The following is a 5552-nucleotide window of genomic DNA, read 5'->3' as shown; positions in this document are numbered from 1 at the left end:
TCCTCTTTTGTAAATTAGAATAATAGTGATCCCTATCTCAGAGGGCTGTCATGCTGATCATATGAACCAACATGCCTAATATCTGACAATCATTAATGTTGCTATTAGAACTAGTCTATGGTCCAATGTGATCCTGTGGGGGGCGGGGAGAAGGGGGGATCTGGAAGTGACAAAGCTGGTGTAGGAAAGTACATTAGGAAGGACGAAGGCAACACTATCAGAACGAAGGCCCCCAAGCACAGTCGCACACAGAAACCAAGTTTATTTCTCATGTAACACTCTAGATGGAGCAGTTCCTGACCATGGACTGCTCTGCTCCACCTTATCAATCAGAAACGTGGCTTCCTTCCGTATCGTTGCTCAGCTCTCTCCCAGGGATTCCTCCTCTGCTGGCTGCGTGGTCAAAGCGCTGTCTCAGGTGAACGTGGTCCAGCTCATGGAATGGGGAGCTTACCCAATGTCTTCAGGCTCTCAAGGCGTTACTTGGCTCTCATTCTCCTGTGGCCACATCTGGAAGCCAGGGCACCTGGGAAATGGGGTGTCCAGATGGGAGGCTCTCATTCAACTAGGAGAGAAGGGATTTTATCGAACCACTGACAGTCCTAAGCCAGGGCTCAGACCCACACCGGCACCACCCTTTCCCTCTTCCCTCTCAAAGGAGGGGAAATAGAGACCGAGGTCCAGAAAGCAATGGGATCCTCATGAGGTCTATGTGATCCCCAGTGGCTATCCCTCCATGAGCAGCAGTCACAGGACAGTGACTTGGAGCCCTTGCTCTGGAGAGGATACCCTCCTGTCCATCTTCTTCATAAAGATGTGAGATGAGCTTCTGCTCCCACTGCCCACCCGCTCCTTTCACATGGTCTTGGTCCACTCTCCACCGCCTATTCCCCGTCACTATATGTGACTGCAAATGTGGGGGTGCAGTAGGAATGGAAGGCAAGACCTGGGCCAGGAGGCCATGCTGTGCAGGCAGCTCAGGCACATCCAGCTGCTAAAGGCGTGACCTGAAATGGGGAAGCTCTCTGAGCCGCAACTGACTCTTTTAGAAATAAGAATAAGAAGCTTACTTGGGGCGCCTGGGTGGCTCAGTGGGTTAAGCCGCTGCCTTCGGCTCAGGTCATGATCCCAGGTCCTGGGTTCGAGCCCCGCATCGGGCTTTCTGCTCAGCAGGGAGCCTGCTTCCTCCTCTCTCTCTGCCTGCCTCTATGCTTACTTGTGATTTCTCTCTGTCAAATAAATAAATAAAATCTTAAAAAAAAAAAAAAAAAAAGAATAAGAAGCTTACTTGTCAAGGTTGTTGAGAGCATCACACAGGATACACCTGTCTATAATGTCTGTACCCGGCACAGAGGAGGCCTTCAAGACATGGTGATTTTACTTGGCTCCAGCACAGCAGACCTGGCCCCGTAGCCAGGCCTCACCCACCATTTGCATGGCATCTCCTCCCTCCCCTGCCTGACCAGTGTACCACTCCCCCCCTCTTCTTTACCTCCCAGCCTCACCCCCTTCCCACCTGAACCTTGGTCCATGCTTCCACCTCCAGCAAGTCTTGTCTGATGAAAACGTTCCCACTCAGCCCCTTCCCAACCCCGGCCCTCACTCCCCACCACCCTCTGCTGACTGCTCCACCATCCTGGCTTCCACCTTTCCACCACTTTCCATGTGTCCTGCCTCTACCTCCAGGTCACTCCCCCCGCACCAAACTTCAGGAAGTGTGCAGCAATGTTAGGGGGTTCAGACTGCTCATCGGGCAGATCAGAGTTCAGATTCCAACTTTGCCAATTTCTGACTATGACTTCAGCAAAGTCACGTCTCTTTGGGTCCCTCTGGAGGGGTTTGGGTATTTGGGGGCTGGTACATAGCTCTTGGGGATTTAGGAAATGTCAGTCTCCTCTGCTATCCATCACATCCCCCAGCCCACACTCCAGGGACAGACTCTCTGCCAAAGGGAGGTATTAGACCAAGAAACCCTCTCAGGGTTCGGGCCGGGGGAGGCTAGAAGGGACTTCCCCTTGAAATCTGTGGGCACTGAACAGAGCCGCCAACCCAAGAGCCACAGCAGAGGCCAAGAAAGAACTCAGGTATCCCAGCCCCCACGGTCTCACTACTCTCACCACATACACAAGCCCCCCCAGGATCCCCATTCTCCTACCCTCACCACATACACCCCAGTTGTTAGACACATTCAGGGATGGGGGTGAGATCAGATCCTGATCTGATCAGGGTCTTAGAGAATCCATGGAGCTCTTAACCTCTAAGAGGTTCCATGCCTCTATCTCCAACCTTCCCGGATCAGAAAAGCAACATCAATAACAAATGCTTTTACTGTGCTTCCCGCTCCACTGACATCATTCTAGACACTTCACACACACGCACTCAGTCTGTACAACAGCCTACGGGCTGGGACCATTAATTCCGTTTTGCAGATGAGGAAACTGTCCTCTGGAGAGGTGAAGTAACTTGCCTAAGGTTACACAGCTAGCCTAAGGCAGGGCTGAGATTCAAAACCAGACAGTGGGACTCCAGAAACCATGATCTTAACCGCTCTGCTGGAATAAGGGAATTCACTTGTAGTTTCTATGTGCCAAGTACTGTGGAAAACATAGCACCTGTATTTCATTTACTCCAAAACAACGCCCTGAGATGGCTACTGTAAATATTATTCTCGTTTTACATATCAAGAAAGTTAAGATCAAAAAAGTTTTAGGCAACTCACCTAAAGTCCCACAGCTAGATAGCTTCAGAACCCCTACCTGTTTTGTCTCACATCTCCCACCCTCGCCCCCAGCTCCTCCTTCTTTAGATGGGTTTTAGCACCTTCCTTCACAAATCTGCTTTACCCCCACAACCCACAACCACTCCCATTCACTTCTGTCCCTTTCCCTCCCCACCTCCCCCTGCTATGGCCCCACAGTCCCTGCCTCTCCCCCACTAAGACTGACAAACCTTTCAGTCCCTCTCCCTCAGCTCTCCTCAGTTCCTCTGCCCTCTCCCACAGTTCCCACTGAATCAGATAAATTTCACCAGAAGAAAAAAAAAAAAAAGACCATCAGACATTCCCCAATCAGGCCCCCACTGCGCCTGGATGTGGAGCCCCCAGAGGAGGCACCTCAGTGGCTCTGTTGGAGAGTCAGAAATAAAACCCTCATTCTCCTCCCCCACCCCCATTTCCCATCACTCATCTGGGAATCCAGGGCGAAGAAGGGAGCTAAAGTGCAGAGCGTTCATTTAATATTAACAAATTGAAATGAATTCTTTTAATGCCAATTAACTTGGAGCGGCCCCTTATTAATAGTAATTTAGATTCATACTTGGGAGAAGCGGGTAAGGGGGCTGGGCCAAATGTGCCCAGAATGTCAATGTGACAACGGAGCTGGAGAACTCAGAGGGGAGGGGCAGCCGCAGTTTGACTTCTGCTGAGTTGGGTTCTGTTTCCCTCAGAGAAATGGACAAAATCACAGGAGGTGGATCTTTGGAAAGAGATTACTCTGGAATTTCGATTTTTGTGCTTACAATGATTCTGAAGAGGCTAAACTGTTATCACACAATTTTGGTGGTTTACTTCACAGTTATGTTGAAAAAAAAAAAAAAAGATGGGGCACCTGGGTGGCTCAGTGGGTTAAAGCCTCTGCCTTCGGCTCAGGTCATGATCCCAGGGTCCTGGGATCGAGCCCCACATCGGGCTCTCTGCTCAGTGAGGAGCCTGCTTCCTCCTCTCTCTCTCTGTCTGTCTCTCTGCCTGCTTGTGATCTGTCTGTCAAATAAATAAATAAAAATCTTTAAAAAAAAAAAAAAGAAAAGAAAGAAAAAAAAAAAAAAAAAGAATTTCCTCAGAGCTGAGATTTACCCCAAACTATCCTAAGCCTGACCTCACTGACCAGCGTGTGATGGAGCCCCCAGGCGAGCTCACTCTTCCTTCTTTGTGTTCAGTCCAGCCAGAACCGAGATCAAAATGGGGTGCCCTAATCCCTGCCACCTCCACCTTAATCAAAAGTAAAAGAAAGGACTAAACATTGCGTTTCTTCTGGGAATCTTCTTCCAGAAGGTAAAAAATACCAATAGACTTACCCTGAGCTAGCAGCTTACATTTAGGGGAGAAAAAAATATCTGCCTGTACTTCCTTAGAATTTAGGGAAAAGATGAAAATGAAAAATCCAACTTTGTATACAAAGAGTTGCTCAGAATAAAACCAAGGAGAAAGAGCTCAGTCCCAGACTAAAAAGTCAAACATATATTCTGCTTGCACTGATTTTACTGGGTGGTCCTACTAAAGGTGCCCAGAACTAGAACCTTGAACGTAGGCTTTGACCCAAGCAGATCATTTCTTCTTCCTGGGTGTCCCTCCTTGGCTAGGAGGGTGAGTCAAATTTGAAGCTGGGAATTGTAGACCTTGGGGGTGAGAGTCCTGAGAGGAGGAAAAAGGAGTGCAAAGGGGGCTGGGGAAGGGTTAAGAAAATATATAAGACTGTGAAGTTTATAAAATAAAAACTTTAAAAATGGTTTAACAGATAAAAGATCAAATTTAAAGAACAAGTCAGGGTTTAAAAGGAGGTAAGATACAACAAAATTGAGAGCTTAAAATAAACAAAAATGAAGATAAGGCATAAAACACTTCAAGTAAATTATTCTTCAAAAGAGGAGGGGTTGGAATTAATCAAAAGAGACCTTGTTCACACCCCCCATAGAGTTTCCCAAACAATAAATTCATTTACCAAACAAAAAGAGAATACAAACTTAACAGTTTCACACGGAGGGGAAAAAAAAAATTATGGAGAGTCAATAATGGCTAAAAAATGAATGAGGAAGGAAAAAAAGAAACAAACAAACAAAATTGAAATCTGCTGATTATTTGTAAATACTGAAATTGGAAGATGGAATGGAGAAAGGCGGGAAACTGACATCTTTAGAGAAGTGAAACTTGCAAAAACAGAAGGTGTAACTCATTCTCAAAGAAAAGTAAACTCTCCATAAGTAGAATGCTTCTCCCCAAAAGAAGAAAATATAAAACGGATGTAAAAAGTACCACTCACCCTTCCTCCAGAAAAGTGTATTAATCTGAAATTAATCTCCCCCCAAATCTGAAATAGATTATACAAAAAATAAATAAAAGGATTGCTTTCTTTCAACTGAGAAAAACAAAACCGGATTTAAATTGCCTAATGGGGCAGGAAGGGGGACGTTGTTTGCAGGTGCCAGATAGGATGGGGGAGGGGATGCTTCAGGGGAGGAAGACCCGCTTACCTTTTTCTGGAGCAGTGGCCGCTAGACCGAGGTGGGCGCGGGACACAGTGAGTGTCTACGTGCGTGTTAGGTCAAAAAAGAAAGAGGGAATCCGGGTGCCCCAGTACGAAAGAGGAGAGTAGAAGGACTGGGGGTACCCACCTCCCCACCTCCGCGCATCTCCCTCCCTCCTGTACCCAGGCCTAGAGAGCTACTGAAAGTTACAAATTGCTTCCTTTATTAGCTCATCCCGGGCGTCCTGGTCATTGGCCAACCCTGGACCACGTGGTCCTCGTACCAATCGATCGAATTTCTAGTTGCAATTCTCT

The 5552-nt window shown here is 47.3% G+C and overlaps 1 long non-coding RNA gene across 1 annotated transcript; it reads right to left on the bottom strand.

The window, feature by feature from the left end:
* Positions 1 to 245: 245 nt before the first annotated feature.
* LOC125106624 (uncharacterized) lies at positions 246 to 5549 on the bottom strand. The gene is made up of 2 exons (XR_007129372.1): positions 5245 to 5549; positions 246 to 565 (listed from the first exon to the last, which is right to left on the bottom strand). It is a non-coding gene; the product is annotated as an uncharacterized LOC125106624 (long non-coding RNA).
* Between the last annotated feature and the right edge of the window lie 3 nt (positions 5550 to 5552).

This window comes from Lutra lutra, chromosome 8 (assembly GCF_902655055.1).
Source record: "Lutra lutra chromosome 8, mLutLut1.2, whole genome shotgun sequence".
NCBI classification, from domain to species: Eukaryota; Metazoa; Chordata; class Mammalia; order Carnivora; family Mustelidae; genus Lutra; species Lutra lutra.
This window is presented reverse-complemented; position numbering and strand designations above follow the sequence as displayed.